A 17,659-nucleotide genomic window follows, 5' to 3' on the forward strand; every position below is an offset into this window, starting at 1 on the left:
ATGAATTTTTTAATTTTTCAATTTCGTTGAATAATGTCAAAATCAAAATAGATTCATTAAATTTTTTTATTTTTCAATTTCAGTTTCGTATATTGCCATTTTCCCGCACTGAACAACGGTGGGAAAATTACAAAACACATCTTACCGAGTTTTATGTCAATGACATTTTTAGGTTACTTTTATTTTGACATTTGAGCTTCTTCTTCCTTTTTGTCTTTACAAGGCGGTTGAGTATAATTATCAGCTGATTTTTCTGCGTAGGCTATTTTTTTGTGTGAATATTTATTTTTCTGGATTTTTTAAAACACGGTATTCGTGTTAAAACATGACAGAGATATCGTCAATATGACAGAGATGCCACTAATCTTTGCTAGTACCTATAGTGTTTGCATGTGTGATAGTGCGACTTTTAACGTTGGTAGCACTGATAAACATTTTTATAATAGGCCCCTCGCTTCAATCGTGTGGTATTGCCTGTCCGCGTTCGATGTTCGCTTGTCCAGAACACTCACGGTTAAGTTATGATTTGGAGTAGTGCTACTTTGCTTTAAATTCTGACTTTACAAGTGCAAATAACATTCTTTACCTGGAGTATTTTATAAACTTTACTGTCCATGGTGAAGCCGAGATTCATTCATAGTTTGTAATTCAGACCACGAATCTTCAGTACAGGTGTTTTCTTCAGTCATTTTCTGGTAAGCATCCTCATTTTATTTAACCTTTCTCTCCCGGTGATATTTAGTACAACTCGACTTTAAAAATGAGATTATCAATGTAAAATATAGTAGATACGGGCTCAGAATTTTTGTAATCCTCCGTAATACAATTGCTTATAACACAAAAGTATTAAAATATTAAGTTATTCACTTGCAGCGACGGAAATAAATAAATTGTTTAAAAAATCGGGGTTAGAATCACCAATACACAATCGTTTCTCAGTGTGTCATGCTTTGTGTACACGCGCACGCGGCTTACTGTTTCCGCCGATATCCTTTTTTATTAGTGCGCAGGTCGCCCTTCGGGGTGGTTGTACTACTACGCTAGCCGTGGGGGCCTCTTGCGATCTATTTTTTCTCATTCTTTTCAGATACTTACCAGTTAAAATTACAAAATTGATACATTTCCACTTCAACCATGGTCAATAAAAGCAACATTCACATATTTCCCGCTTTTAAATAATATTTTTATATGGTATACAAAATACATATCATGTTGCACGCGAAATTTTTAGTACAGCAAGGGAAAGGTTAAAATAAACTAGTTTGCAACGATGGTCAATCGTTGTTTATGAAAACATGACACGTGGATGGCAATACGATTCCCAGTTTTCTTATCAATTTGTTTTCCTACTTTCATAAATTCTTGTCCTTTTACAACTAACTTATTAATGGGCCATTGTCACACGGGAGGAATATCTAATTTAACCTTTAAGGTAGTGAGTTTTGGTATGATGATACCTACATATACTCAACCTATAAAGGATTGTATTAGACTCGTGAAGTGTTTATAACAGCCGATATAATCAATATTTTCATTAATCATTTTCTTAGTTCTCTACAGATTTCAATAAGAATGTTACCGATAGTCATGTGATTTTTCATATTAATTTATTAGCCAGTAAACCAACATCGTGACATAAACCTATTGCCCGCTGTTTAGCTGCATATATACGCCAGTAATTGTAGTAGGCTAACTGTTACACTGCCGGTATTTAATGTTTAAGCTTTCTAAAGGTTTCGTGTTCCTCAATATAATTTCGTATGCCGATGTTGCCGTTCTCATTCAACATTAATGAATTTTTCTATTTACTGCTACAAAGAAAGGAATGTAAGGCTGAATGTAAGGGATAATTGAAAAGATTAGGAAGAGTTCGTTAAGGTGGTATGGACATGTGGAGCGAATGGATACCGAGAGAATGACTCAGAAAATATATGTGGCGAATGTGAGCGGGAGAACAGAACGAGGACCGCCGAAAAAGACTTGGCATCAATCAGAACCTAAAATCTGGTGGTGTCAAGAGTCTGCGCAATCGGTGGGCATGTATGACTAGATGTATAGATGTGAAGGAGGGGAGGAGTGTATGTCAAGACAGAAGAGTGTGGCGTTCCAACCTTTCTGCCTACCCCTGCGGGGAAACGGCGTGATGGTAGTAGTAGTAGAAGTATATGTATTCTAAAAAGCAAAAAATATCCAATGTACATTCTTAAAAAAAATCGTGCGTGAACAGACGTTCCCTCAAGACGTACGCGTACGCTGTATCGAATCGATACTGAATTCAATGTAATCATCAATCCCATGATGACAAGGTGGACAGTCTGCGCGTTAGGTGCCAGTCTAGGGTAACGTATTACACTGAAAATCACTTATACGTTTGTCGAACCCAAGACCGCTTGCACATTAGTCAAATGCGCTAACGACTACTCTATATAGACGGACTAGTGAACCAAAATATTTCGCCGTAAATTTGTCTGATTGTGAATGTAATGGTGGTGACTGACCGGAGTCATTTGGTCGTAACGTAACACGTTACGATGCGAGCATTCGTATAGTCAGTACAACGAGATGAGCTCGTACTACACCCGAAGTCGGATGCTCGCCGCGAATGTTACTTTACGACGAAATGTGGAGGTCTGTCCCCCCACCTTAACATTTTAAGGTGGAGACTGACCGGGGCATTTCGTCGTAACATAACGTCGTAACATCGCTCGCGGCGAGCATCCGAAACTATGGATGGAGCGCTCGGCTCGCTGTACTGACTATACGAATGCTCGCATCGTAACGTGTTACGTTACGACGAAATGCTCTGGTCAGTCTCCACCTTTATGTATGCATTATATGTATGTTTATAAAATTCAAATTTGTTTTAAATTTTATTATTATTTATCGCTTTGTGGTAATATCAGTCCATTTTTGTCCGCCTCCGTAGTATAATAGTCAGCACGCTCGGCTATCGTGCTGGAGGTTCCGGGTTCAGCCCTGCGCTTCAGGTACCAGTACCTGAAGCGCAGAGCTGATCACCTTCCCTTCATGTGTCAAGATAACACTGCGTTTATATAATGCAGTGCCCTATGCACCATCGGGTAAAGATGCGTGTTTGAATGAAGAAGAAATGCCACTGTTTCTAAAAGTCTATTGTGGCACGTGTTTCGATGCTTTCCGCGTCATTATCAAACGCCGAATTACCGTGTTTCATAATGATGCTGAATGCATGAACCCGTGTCACAATAGAATTTAAGAAATAGTGGTATTAACCAAGTAAAAATTGCATTAAAAATGTAATTTAAACCTTCCAAAACATAGGGAGAAGTTGCATTCCTCTGACGGTGATATTATACATTAAATCATTCATTTTAATTCATAAGTCGATTGTGTAAAAAATCGCATCCGTATTTTGTCACTTATCTCGATATATCGTCGTAACTTAAATAAGTATTCACAATTTTTTGCATAAGGTACCGCGTGCTTTTAATATTTTAAGCGATGATTAGGACATATTTGTATTTAAATGGAGGGAGGGGAGAATATTTTTGTAACGAATTTTTAAATTTGTCCATATAAAATTAAAAGTCTGATACCTGTAATAATAAAAGAGACGTATTTACATTATTCTAAAATCGATGCTCCTTTAAAAATATAAGATACTAATATTTTAGCATTATTTTAAAATTTATGCTCCTTCAAAAATAAAAGAGACGTATTTTAGCATTATTCTTAAGTCGATGCTCCTTGAAAACTAAAAGAATCAAGCATTTTAGCATTTTTTAAAACGTACCCATTGAAAAAAAATCAAATTCGGATACTTTTTAATGATTTAAGACATTCAAAGGTGTTTGAATTGGCTGATAGATTTATCAGCATTGGAAGTCCGAAGGCCAGCCAATATTACCCGATATATGACTATCGATATTCTGCAAAGGAAAGACAGCTGGGAGTCAACATCCCAAGAGCGACATGCTGAGGCACAAACAGATCCCTAGGATCTACAAAAAGAAGAAGAAGAAGAAGATATTCTGCACATTCATCAGCAAATCAGTTTCCTTGCACACATCATACATCGTTGACACCAGCTTCCACAAGTCTACCCCTATTTCTTATAATCTATTGACATCCATTGTCTACGATCTCATAAAAATATATACACACACACACACACACACATATATATATATATATATATATATATATATATATATATATATATATATATATATATATATATATATATATATATATATATATATATGTAATAAAATAACTAGGTACCTACCTATACATTTTATTAAGTACTTACAAAAAGTACCTACATAAAACAGTTCTACCACCAGATGCCGCATGCGTCGCACAGAATTAAACAAAAGAGATCCGATAGGAAAAATTAACTGTCAGAATCAGATAGATTGATAGATAGATAGATATAAAAATTATTATAAAGATAAATTAAGAATAAACTTTAATTATAAACTTTAATTACAAAGCAACACATTGTTTATTTTATTATTATACACCCACTTTACATATTATTTACACTTAATTTTCAAAAGAAAAATATTACCACGTTATAAAACGACAATAAAATGGATACTGCTCCTCAAACATTAGAAAACTTACTAGAAAAATTAATACAAAATGCTCAGGTAAGCAAACATCAAAATTTAAAAGATATTTCAGAGAAGTTCATCATTGAAAAATTTACAAGCAAAAATCCTAATGCAAACCAGTGGATGGATATTTTTGAAAAAGAATGTACACGTTTTGAGGTGACAACGGATGAGAAAAAAATTGAAATATTAAGATTGTTTATGGATAAAAGTTGTGAAGATTGGTACAGTTCGATGATGATAAAATTTTCCATGAACTCAGAATGGATAGTATGGAAAAACAACTTTTGTAAAACATTTACAAACAAGGGATGGAACCATGTAATGTTTGCATTATCTTTTAAATATAACGACGGTTCCTTGTTAGACTATGCCATAAGGAAGGAAAAACTTTTGTTGGAGATGAGAAGAACGATCGACATGGGTACCTTAGTAGATCTTATTGTGGCTGGTTTACCAGAATTTATAATTAATAAGATTGATAGAGAAAAATTAGAAGATACAGTCGATTTATTCAATGAAGTAAAAAAACACGAACACATTGTAAATAAAAAAAGGTTTTCGGATCAAAGAAGATATGGAAATCTAAGAACTAGTGGTAAAATTAAAGATAAAAGTCCATGTAAGATTTGTGAAAAATTAAATAAGGGAACTCGATATCACCCTGAAGTAACGTGCTGGTTTAGAACAAAGGAGGATGATAAGTTTAATAATAAAAATACTATCAGACATGTAAACAATTCAGTTATAGAAGCTAAGTTAAACGAAACCGATCAAAAAAACGAATAGTAACACCATTAATAAATGTCAAACTATTACTAAATGATCAAATTGAAATATTTGGAATTTACGATTCAGGTTCAAATGTTTCTCTAATAAATTCTAAGTTATTAAAACTAAAAGGAAAATATTACCACGTTATAAAACGACAATTTTGTTAATTGGAAATGGATTATGAAACATTAGATGTATTAAAACAATTACTACAATATGTTCGGAGTGAGAGAGAAAAATTAGAAGATGATCAAAGAAAACGATTAGAAGATAATCAAAGAAGACGTGGAAATCTAAGAACTAGTGATAAAATTAAAGATAAAAGTCCATGTAAGATTTGTGAAAATTTAAATAAGGGAACTCGATATCACTCTGAAGCAACGTGCTGGTTTAAAACAAAGGAGGATGATAAGATTAATAATAAAAATGAAGATTTACAAATTACACAGAAACAGTGCTTGAAGAATGAAAATAAAAATAATGTGGAAAAAAATTCTACAAAATATAAAATAAAATATACTCCAGAAAAGAAGAATTTCGAAGCAGATTGTGTGAGCAGGAATCCAGTATTAGAATCGAAGGAAAATGCAAATGAACAATTAAAAGTTGTAAATTTGGTTAAATTAGAAGATATTTTAAAAGATCAGAATAAAAATGAAGACATACAAATAACACAGAAACAGTGCTTGAAAAATAAAAATAAAAATAAAGTAGAAAAAACTTCTACGAAAGATAAAATAAAATATACTCCAGGAAAGAAGAATTTAGAAGTAGATTGTCTAAGCAGGAATCCAGTATTAAAATCGAATGAAAATGCAGATGAACAATTAAAAGTTATAAATTTGGTTAAATTAGAAGATACTTTAAGAGATCAGAATAAAAATGAAGGAATTCAAAAGAAAAAAACAAATGGATTGAAAAAAAACTGTGTCTACTTTAAAAGGGTCAAGAAGAAGAAAAAAAATACAAAAAAAAGAAAGAAAAAAGAACGGAAAAAAAGAAAGAAAGAAAAAAAAAACAAGAAAGAAAAAAAAAAAAAAAAAAAAGAAGGAAAAAAAAGAAAGAAAGAAAAAAAAAAAAAAAAAACTTTATCATATCACTAAACTTATACCAGTCCCTTCACTACAAGAAGATGATCCGGAGGACGAGTGAAAATTTTACTATGAATTTTCATCCCCAAGGGGGGAGATGTAATAAAATAACTAGGTACCTACCTATACATTTTATTAAGTACTTACAAAAAGTACCTACATAAAACAGTTCTACCACCAGATGCCGCATGCGTCGCACAGAATTAAACAAAAGAGATCCGATAGGAAAAATTAACTGTCAGAATCAGATAGATTGATAGATAGATAGATATAAAAATTATTATAAAGATAAATTAAGAATAAACTTTAATTATAAACTTTAATTACAAAGCAACACATTGTTTATTTTATTATTATACACCCACTTTACATATTATTTACACTTAATTTTCAAAAGAAAAATATTACCACGTTATATATATATATATATATATATATATATATATATATATATATATATTATATATATATATATATATATATATATATATATATATATATATATATATATATATATATATATATATATATATATATATATATATATATATATATATATATGCATAAGGAGAACTGCCGTCTCGATATTGAGAGAATGTCATTCAACCTTTTGCTGCCAGACTCAGATTAGCAACCGTCCCGTCTTTTTGGGCCATTACGATCAACCTACAAAAGTTTTATCAGCAGCGAACGTCGTTCGACACAAAAACGTATCGCCGTTTTTACCCATCGCACGCCAAACGGCTCGGAAATTACTGCTCGGCGTTTTCATTTTACCATCTCGCGTTTTTTTATTACGGTGCTTCTTTTAGTGGGCGATGCGGCTCGCTGGCACACTCGAAAACCGGCCCATAACGAACTTTGTCCCGTACACGTACCACATATCTCGATACGTATATCTGTATGGGATATATTTTTAACTTACACACTTGCAAACCAAACTGACTCCGGTGTCGCATTGCACAACTTTCGGAAAATGTGTAAATTGCCAAACGTCTTTCGCCGCCAAAATTTTGTATAATTTTTAATATTGAAATCATTCATTTTTACATTAATTTGACTAGGGGCGTGTATATAGGCAGAAAAGCAACCAACCTAAAAACGCAACCAGTACCTAACCTACCTTACTAAGTAGTAATTTACCTTACTACATACCTTTACTGCCTACCCTAGTAAGTAGTATCTATCTTACCTTACCATCTACCTCTTCTGGCTACCCTTATTAATTCTCTATGCACGCCACTGAATTTGACATCTCAACACAGATGAAGAAGAATATGGAAGTCTGAGTATTTCCAGAGCTTGTCATAGGCCGATATATATATACATATATATATATATATATATATATATATATATATATATATATATATATATATATATATATATATATATATATATATATACATATATATATATATATATATATATATACATATATGATCTATCTCATGATATTTCGTGATTGAATTAACAACAGCCATCTATGATTGGATTTGGAAAGTGTTTCTTTAGCAGAGAACCTTTTTGCAAAAGGGCAACTGTAAATCTAGAAATAATTGTCACGTAAATCATATCGATTTCAAATTCATTTAGAAAGGATATTTACTACGTGCTAAAAAAATATAATAATAATAATAAAAATATAATAGTAATCTTGATAAAAATCGTTGGTAAATTAAGTTTTAATATGAAAAATCTATTATTAGTGGTTCTTAACCGTGTTGGAGGTACCAAACCCCACCAGTTTTATATGCGCGTTCACCGAACCCTTAATTGGAAGTATAAAATATTATGTTTTCAAATTAAAAACATAGATATATATTTATACATAGTGCACAAAATGAACAGAACCATTAAAAACAAAGAACAAAATCATTAAACATGATTTTCACATAAAAACAAAATAAGGAATATTTACTGCAAATCACTGTGACTTCTGCTGTGTGCCTTTCAGAAACCAGTTCAGATATGCGCGACTTTACCTTGGCAAGTGCCACTCTCATACAATTTTCGCAACAAAGTCTGTTCCTTTTCTTCGTTTTTATATCCAGCATCCTCGAAAAAGATTGCTCGCAAAGATATGTTGCAACAAACAAAATGAAAAGCTCCTGAGCTTTCTTAGCAATAACAGAGTATGTTACCATTTGTTTATATGTAGTTTACACCAAAACGTTGAGGGATCCGAACCCGGGATACTGATTCGCCGAACTACTGGGGTTCGATCGAACCCAGATAAAAATATCACAAATATACAACGAAACAAAGAAAAACGCCATAAAATGTGTATTGAATCGTTTATGAGATTTGTGACGGCACCGCAGCATCATCTGAACGTGAGACAAAAGTCGAACTGTTAGTCAATTTAATGAACACGGTCTCACAAGGATATGGCCTCAATATCAATCTTAGTAATGACAAAAATGTTGTGCGAAAAATTCCCGTCCGTTCGCATCGCAATAATAATTGACTAAATTCTCTTGGAGCAAGATGACACGTTCACTGCGTTCAATATATCGTGAACAATATGATAGTTCAAAAGCGCTGATGATTCAAAAACGCTAAAACTATGAAATTTCTCTTAGTAGATATTTAGTAGGTACACATTGTTCTCTTTGTGTGAAGCACTCACGCGCGCCTCGTGATTACAAGCGAGTATAAACATGAGTCACCGAATGGACTAAAGCTGAGTTTACACCTGCAAATTTTACATTCACATGCTTACTTACTTCAGCCTTGTTCTTGCGTCCAGTATTGAACAAAGGCCTCCCTCTTGGACTTCCACAGTTCTGTGTTGGACGACTCTCTTCCAGTGTAGGCCACTTTCCTAATGTCATCGTACCGTCATGTCTGGGGCCTACCCACGCTTTTGCGTCCTATTCTAGGTATCCAGTCAAGCACGAAAGAGGACGAAAAAGGTGCTTTACTGGACTTACCTTGACATTCATATATGAACAATCAATTATTTATTTTTTATATATATTTTTTCGAAACACTGAGGTAAAATATTGTTTCAAGACTGTAAGGGTATACTTTTAATTGCGCGATTGATACCTTTAAGCAATTTGACTCATTGTTATGTCAGATGTACGCGCCTGGCGCGTATGTCGCACCCAATGTGTTGAACGTTTTAAACTACGGTGAATTTAAGACCAGAATACATAAGATGTATATGCAGGTATTAAGTAAGAAAATGTACTTTTTATTTTAATCGGTAATAAGGTAAATATCACTAATTATTTCATATATTGTGACACGTGTTTCGATGCCCTCAAATCATTATCAAATACCGTTTACGAAAATTCGGTTCGAAATTTAAAATTCAGAACCGATTTTTTTGTTGTTACATGCTTTGTTATAAAATGATGTTAGGCGCATCGAAACATGTGCTACTATATAATATAATAATCATTAAATGATAATATTCAAAATGGATCGATATCACCACAAATTGAGTACTAAATTAATTGATGAATATAAAATAAAACGTCAAGAAAAGATGATTAAAATCTGTGAAAGATAACTAAGAGATAGAGAAAGATTAGAAGCGTTCGAGTTGTGACGCTGGAAAATTATGTAAATAATTACCCGGATATAAAAATTGACAAGCGGAGTGTTCCTAGTTTCTAGATTGTAAAGAAATATCCCGCGTCGCGACGATCTTTTTAATACTATAAAATAGGGTGAAATAGAAGGGAGAAGAGGAAAAGGAAGATCAGAAGAAGCTATGTTTGGTAGTTTAAAGAGTCAAGTGTCGTGTTTTATAAATATCAGACACAAACTAGGCTTCAGAGATGGTGACACTTCATTCTGCACAGACAAGAGCCTTTTTTTAAAAAAAATATTTATTTGGCAGTCACCCAGTGAAAGTATGTTGATCTCAGGAGAAAACGGACTGTCGACTGTAATCTACAGACCTTCCGTTCCACTAGAAGAGGGTTCGGCATTTTGTGTCAAGGACATTGGTACCATAAACCTAGCTAGGTTTATGGTACCAATGTCATTCATTTTTTTTATCATGTATGATACCAAATTCATTTCTAGATATTACATGTATATTTTTTTTGCCCTTTTGACGTATGTATTTATTATATTTACAATTTCAAACCACAAGACTGCAAATAATTACTTTGATACGTAAATAATGATTAAAGAAATCTATTGTACTTCAGTATTTATCAGTATTTATCACGATTCTCTACGATGGTATTATATTATATATATTATATCTTATTTATTTTCAAGACGTTTCTCATTATGTGTTTATGTATTAGTCATTTTACAAACACTATCGAACAAGAATTATCAATTATATATTATGTCGGTCCCTCATAATTGCTTGGCAACATTCAGGGTGTGAAGTGGTCGTGAAACGTAGAAAAATATGACTTGGCCGTTTTTAAAAACATTTTTGATGTCATTGTAAAAGAAAAACACTTGTTTTTTTACCACTTGAGTTTATTTTATTATGACGACTAGTTTCGGTTTAAAGTTTATATTTAGACGGATATAAAGTTTATATTTTGACCTGAAGATGGAAGCATAGCTTCCGAAACTAGTTAGTCGTCATAATAAAATAAACTCAAGTGGTAAAAAACATGTGTTTTTCTTTCACAATTTCATCATGTCTTACCACAAAGTGAATGCCGAAACAATAAATAAAATATGATTTGTCATTTTTATAAATCTTTTTTACAGTAGAATTTAATTTCATTAAATTATTCAGTCACTTTGTGTAGGGTGTTTTTTTTAGGTTTGGCTTTTAATCTGGCAACATTGTTGTTTCTACCGACTGTCAATTTGACAGTTGACAGTTAATTTGTAGTCAGCACGTTTTGCCCATTCACCATTAATAGACTAAATGACCATTATGCGCGTCGTAGGTTCGGTGAATGGGCCGAAAACAATATTCAGCTTGATCCTCTTTTTTAACGCAAAATTTCGACTGCGTTCAGTCTGCTTTCATCCGTTTGCCAACTCCATGATTCACTTCCATACCAGGACTCGCCGCTGCTTATAACTAACTAACTAACCATCACGCCGCTTCCCCGCAGGGATAGGCAGAGAGAACCGAACGCCACACCACTCTGTCTTTGCAAACATTCTTTGCCTCTTCTACATTCATGCATCTCCTCATACATACCCGACGATTATTACGACTCCTGACCCGGCCGCTTTCAAGTATTTGCCATACCTGATTATGCCAAGTTTTCCTCGGTCCTCCTCTGCTTTTTTCCAACTACATTCGCCTCTTAAATTTGTTTAACCGTTCTTTCTTCACTCATACGTTCCACATGTCCAAACCATCTCAACACATCCGCTGCTTATATCCAGGAATAATTATCAAGTGGAATAGATAGCCTTTTTTTGTGATATGAGGTATGATGCCATTGTGATTTTTTCCCGTCGTTTGCCAAAAATGCAAACTCGGCTACCCGCGTGAATTTTGCTTCCAACGCCATGAGAAAAAAACAAAAAAAAACTGTTGAGATTTAGCGGCCCATCTGACTTTCAAATGAAACCAACATGGCGGCGTGCATATTGTGGAATCAAATTTATGTTGTTGCTCGAAGGTTGGATTTGAAAACATCAACAAGTTGAAGGACTTTCGATTTTACGTACTGAGGTGAGCGACCAGCCTAGCATTTGAAGGTGGCATTTCGCGTTTCCAGTGTCAAGTTTGGCCGACTGCATCGCAATTCGTTTCGCAAAGATCGTGTTCAAATATCCGATTTATACTTGTTTTATTTTTTTAATCTTCGCTTTACATATTATACAAATACTAGACACTTTATTATACCGACTAATACACGTATACGCCTCCCAAATTTGACCTTGTTCGTACAAAAACATTTTAGACCGGTTTTCGCCTCCCTACCCCTACCCTTTGTCCGCTCTGAATATTCATATTATCGTAAATTACCGGCGCTCAGCACTCATGCGTCGATAACCGATATTTAAATAGACCTCATCGATAATTTATATTACACCGTACCTACCTGTCCCATATTTCACGAATCCAGTCGGGTGTATTTGGTTTTCTATAGATCCATGTAAGAATCAATACCCATTACAGCTTTTGGACGTTTATTTTATCACACTTTATATTAACTATCAAAATGCAAAGACAAGACGTTCTTAATCGTAAAAAATAGGTTAAAACTTGAGATGAAACGGATATCCGGTAACTATCTTGCAGAGGCGTGCCTTCTATACAGGCACAAAAGCAGTGGCTACCCGAACTTAAAAAAAATATTTGGCAGTCATCCAGTGAAAGGATGTTTCTGCCAGTATCAAGTTCATATTATCCTATCTTAACTTACCCGCGTGACATATAAAAACGCCACCAGTACCTACCTACCCTACGTTACTAAGTAGTACCAACTACCTTACTACCTACCTCTTCTGACTACCCTAGTAAGTGGTACCTAGCTTACCTTACTACCTACCTCTACTGCCTAACCTAGTAAGTAGTAGGTACTTAGCTTACCTTAGCACCTAACTCTACTGCCTACCCTAATTAATTAATCTGCGTACGCCACTGCTATCCGGTATCCGGTATCTTGTTTTACTAACTAGCCGGAAACCGCATAGATCCGGCCGGATACCTTGTAGTTAAAAATATCAAATATTATTTAATTAATGCAATTAATGCTACTCTCCATATAAGATAGGTATGTGATACTTTACGCGGTTGGCATCTAGAGATGATTTGCCGAATAAGGCCCATACGCGGCTCGCACCTATTGGTGACTTTTTTTTTTAATTACCCAACGTTCAAGTGGCTCTGAAATCTAGCTACGGCTTATACAACACCGCTTATTATGGCCCTACATAGGCTTCAACAATACAAGTTTTACAGCCTATGCCTACTCGTAAGTGGATTTATTCTTTGCATACCGTATCGCGTTTTTAAAAATATTTTTTTTATATAATAATAATAAAACCCTTATCCGCACCCCAATGATGCATGGGGCACTGTGTCATATAAACGCAGTGTTATGTTGATCGTTTACACACGAAGGAAAGGTGATCAGGCCTCCGCTTCAGGTACCAGTCCATGGTAGTATTGAATAAATATTACAGTGAATAAATCACTTATATTTATTTTACCCCCCTTGGGAATCGAACCCGGGACCTCCAGAACGGTAGCCGAGCGTGCTGACCATTACACTACGGAGGCGGACTTTAAAAAAAAATTATATACATTACGTAAATTGTGTTTTTATGCTTTGAAAATTTTGTGGCTTGTGATAAAATTTTTCTACTTTTCTGCTTAAAAATAAGCCTAACTGCTAATTTTTGCTGAATTTCAATAAACAACAGCTTTATACAGATTTTACACTTAGCCATATATTTCTTTAGTCGGATGTGCCACGATTTCGCGTACATTTTTTTGTTGTTGATAAAATAAATATGCAAAACATATATGTAACACATATACATTTAAAAAATATTAATCACGTTCCAGTACGTATTTTATGCATAAAAATAATTTTAAAAAATATGTGCAAAAAAATCCGCGCATTGTATATACTAATGGTAAAAAGCTTGTTTTGAGAATTGACTAAACATTGAGATAAATTTATTTTTCTTTTGACAGCGGTACGATTTACGACCCCGGCTTGTAGAAATACTGGTTATTATTTTATTTAATAAAAAAAACTCCCTGCAACGACTTTTAATGAACGATTATAAGAATAATAATTTGCTGATTGGTTAAGCGACATTTTTATGAATTATCACGACGCCCGCTGAATAAAATCAAAAGCTTCAATCTCTTATTCTGGCTCTCGATAATGGATCATTGTCAGACGGGAGGAATATCTAATTTAACATACTCAACCTAAAAAGGATTGTATTAGGCTCGTTTTGTATTTATAACAGCCAATATAATTTATATTTTCATTAATCATTTTCTTTTGGAAAATTCGCCTCCTAAAAAACGTTATTTTCGTATGTTGGCAATGAATGACGTCACAGAAACGATGGACTTATTTTAATGTTGATGTCATTGCTAAATTATTGGCGGCTCTATTTGTTGATGTCTATGGTCACTCAAACAAATCTCAACACTAAAACGGTTGATCTATAAATAAAGATAAACCATTAATTGATTTGGCAGTCACTTTGTGGTAAAATCTACCCATTTTTAATTAACGTTTTACTTAGTAAATACCACTATTTCTTAAAATCTTCTGTGACACGTGTTTCGATGCATTCCGCATCATTTTCAAACACCGTATATTCAACATACGGTGTTTGAAACATACGGTACGTTTCAAACATGCGGTGTTTGAAAATGATGCGGAATGCATCGAAACACGTGTCACAGAAGATTTTAAGAAATAGTGGTATTTACTAAGTAAAACATTAATTAAAAAAGATAAACCAGCCCAAGACAGATCGCGGGGCCTCCACCTACTAGTGTAGTGTGCCGGAATATTTCATCGTTCATTACCGTGGCGGGTATGTCAAAATGTTCCAAGAGATTTGTGAATCTTCCCTCTGACAAGTTGTACGAGCTACGCCTTGTTGCTTCATGCGTATCGTATATAACAGGGATGGCGAACCTTAGGCACGCGAATGAAGAGAAAAAAATAAAAGTGAATATACAATTAAAAAAAAAAAAAATGGACATACAGACGAAAGTAATACTGCTTGTATTCTATGAAAAGCTACCATCTATGAACCCGATGTCAAAATTTTTGACATCTAGCATCCAACAACAAAAAAATCAATAATAATGAAGTTTTAAGGGTTCTACATTTTTTTTATTGAGTCTATTTTTTTGCCATTAATGAGTACTCACAAACGAAGTCACATCCTTGGAGGACCACTACTAGACTCCGAGAAGGTGAAGATCCTACCACCAAGTCAGGTCGTGAGCTACATGACTCATGTAGGTCTTGAGAGTGAGTTATGATACATAGGGAGGTCACAATAGACCTAATATGATCGCAGTGACATAAGGGACGAATGATCCCTTGACCTCATAACAAAAAAAATTACTTAATTATTTTTATCGATGTATTAATGCTTTATTTATATTAAAAATCTGTTACGCAAGTTACACAAACAATTAAACAAGTTAAATAGATGATATAAAAATACTTAAGAAAAAATTAAAGCTCTATACATTTAAATCTTGAAAAATATACAAAAAAAAACTATTATATCTTTTATTATATAACATTAAACCACGAGTGTAAGTCCCTCTCCAAGCACAAGAGCATAGTCTCTTTTATGGAGAGGCACAGCGAATCGAAATATAAAAGTTCTCCATATGTATAAATGATTCAAATGTATTACGTTATGAATAAAAATGTAAATATATAAAATGAATAAAAAAAATACTAATTGATGCATTTTTATTTTCATGGCATGTGGTACGCGGCATTTATTATATTGTGAAAAAAAAAATTGTTGGCACTCTAAAAAAGGTTAGCCATTCCTGGTATATAAGATACATTTAGGCATCGAGTAACACGAACTCGCCGAGGATTTTTGTTCCGCCTGACTTCAAATATTGCTATTCTCTCGTACGTCTGTCTTACGCTAATATGATTTAATCACAACGAAGCGCTTCTCCAGTCAGTACACCCATACCTCGCTTGACGGCCTAGATATGTTCCACGAAACTTGGCCGCAAAGCGAAAAGCCGTAAAAGGAATACAATTATTCTAATATAAATTCTATTGGGTCGGTACCAAATTTGTTAAATATGTAACATGGTTTATCATTCAGATGCATTTTGTCTATTTATTTCACTTAAATAAAAAATACATACATAAAAGTACATAAAAGTACATTTGTACATAAAATAATAATTTAGTTAAAAAACTAACAATAGTCCATAAACAAAAATGAAACAACTTCATGTTATATAAAATATGTGTTTGTATACATACATATATTTTTTAAATGGCTTTTATCTGAAGACGATAAAGAAATGGTAACCTGCAAATCACTGTCGTCATCATTTTTCATGTCATGGGCCTGGCTTAAAAAAAATTGTCCAACGTTGTTTGTCTTGCCTTCTTGTCGATTTCGTTCTTCAGTGATTGGCAACATGTAGAAATATCGATGATTAAAGAAAACACTTGTTTTTTACCACTTGAGTTTTATTATAGACTACATGTTTCAGAAGTTAAACTTCCATCATTCAGGTCTGTATAATAACACAGTTATTATACAGACCTGAATGATGGAAGTTTAACTTCTGAAACATGTAGTCTATAATAAAACTCAAGTGGTAAAAAACAAGTGTTTTCTTTAATCATTGTAACATGTCTTACCACAAAGTTAATGCCGAAACAATAAATAAAATAGATATATCGACATAGAAAAAAAGTTTTCTTGCCGTTATAGCGAAACATTTTAGGCCGAAATAACGTATATAGCGAAATGCCGTATAAAGAGCGGCCGTATAGCGGGGTATGGGTGTACTCTACAAAGTGGTTGGAATAAATAGGTACAAAATTTAGAAACATTAAAGCAAACATGTAAAAAATATATAAATATATTGTAAATGACAAAATCAATCACTGATTTTTTTAGTGTACTGAATTGTATTCTATTGTTAAAAAAACACGTGAAAATAAAATTTACGACAGTTGTTTCGCCTTATCATGACATTTTCAAAATAATGTCTGAAATGTCATTTTCAAACTATGGCATTTTTAAAAAAACATTAGTTTAAAAATGCCATAACAAGAAACAATTGTCACAAATTTCCTATATGTCTTATAATGTCGACGGGTCTCGTGGCAAATAGCTTCGTGCTCAATAGTTCTCAATACTTACATGTATCTACATATTTACAATTAATGCGAATTATAATTGATATTTAAAGCACTTTGTATTTTTCCATTTTATAACTTTAAAAAATAACTCGGTTATTAAATCACTTTATGTGTATCTTATAATGACGACGGGTGTCTTAGGAAACTGCTTCTTCCTCAAGTCTAATTAATAGTCATACTCGTACGTATATAAATACAATTTATGCGAATTAGAATTTATAATTGATATTTAAAGCACTTACATTGTGTTTTTCCATTTTATAACCTAGTATAATTAATTCTCAACCTAATGTAATATGGTATTTCCAGGGCTCACGGTCTCTTATTGGCTGGTTAGAGTCACTTTACAGATTACATATACATATGTATACAATTCTTCATCTATGCTGAT

The 17,659-nt window shown here is 33.4% G+C and overlaps 1 protein-coding gene across 2 annotated transcripts in view; it reads left to right on the forward strand.

Annotated features, from left to right (window-relative positions):
- Positions 1-466: 466 nt before the first annotated feature.
- The window catches only part of whd (carnitine O-palmitoyltransferase whd), a 99,999-nt gene continuing 82,806 nt past the window's right edge, over positions 467-17,659 (forward strand). For both annotated transcript variants that reach the window (XM_088260970.1, XM_088260971.1), the window contains exon 1: positions 467-695. The gene's annotated coding sequence lies outside the window, so the exon portion shown is untranslated. The remainder of the gene's footprint in view (positions 696-17,659) is intronic.

Source organism: Brachycentrus maculatus, unplaced genomic scaffold (genome assembly GCF_059751285.1).
Source record: "Brachycentrus maculatus isolate JH-2025_06_01 unplaced genomic scaffold, ASM5975128v1 h1tg000144l, whole genome shotgun sequence".
NCBI lineage: Eukaryota > Metazoa > Arthropoda > Insecta > Trichoptera > Brachycentridae > Brachycentrus > Brachycentrus maculatus.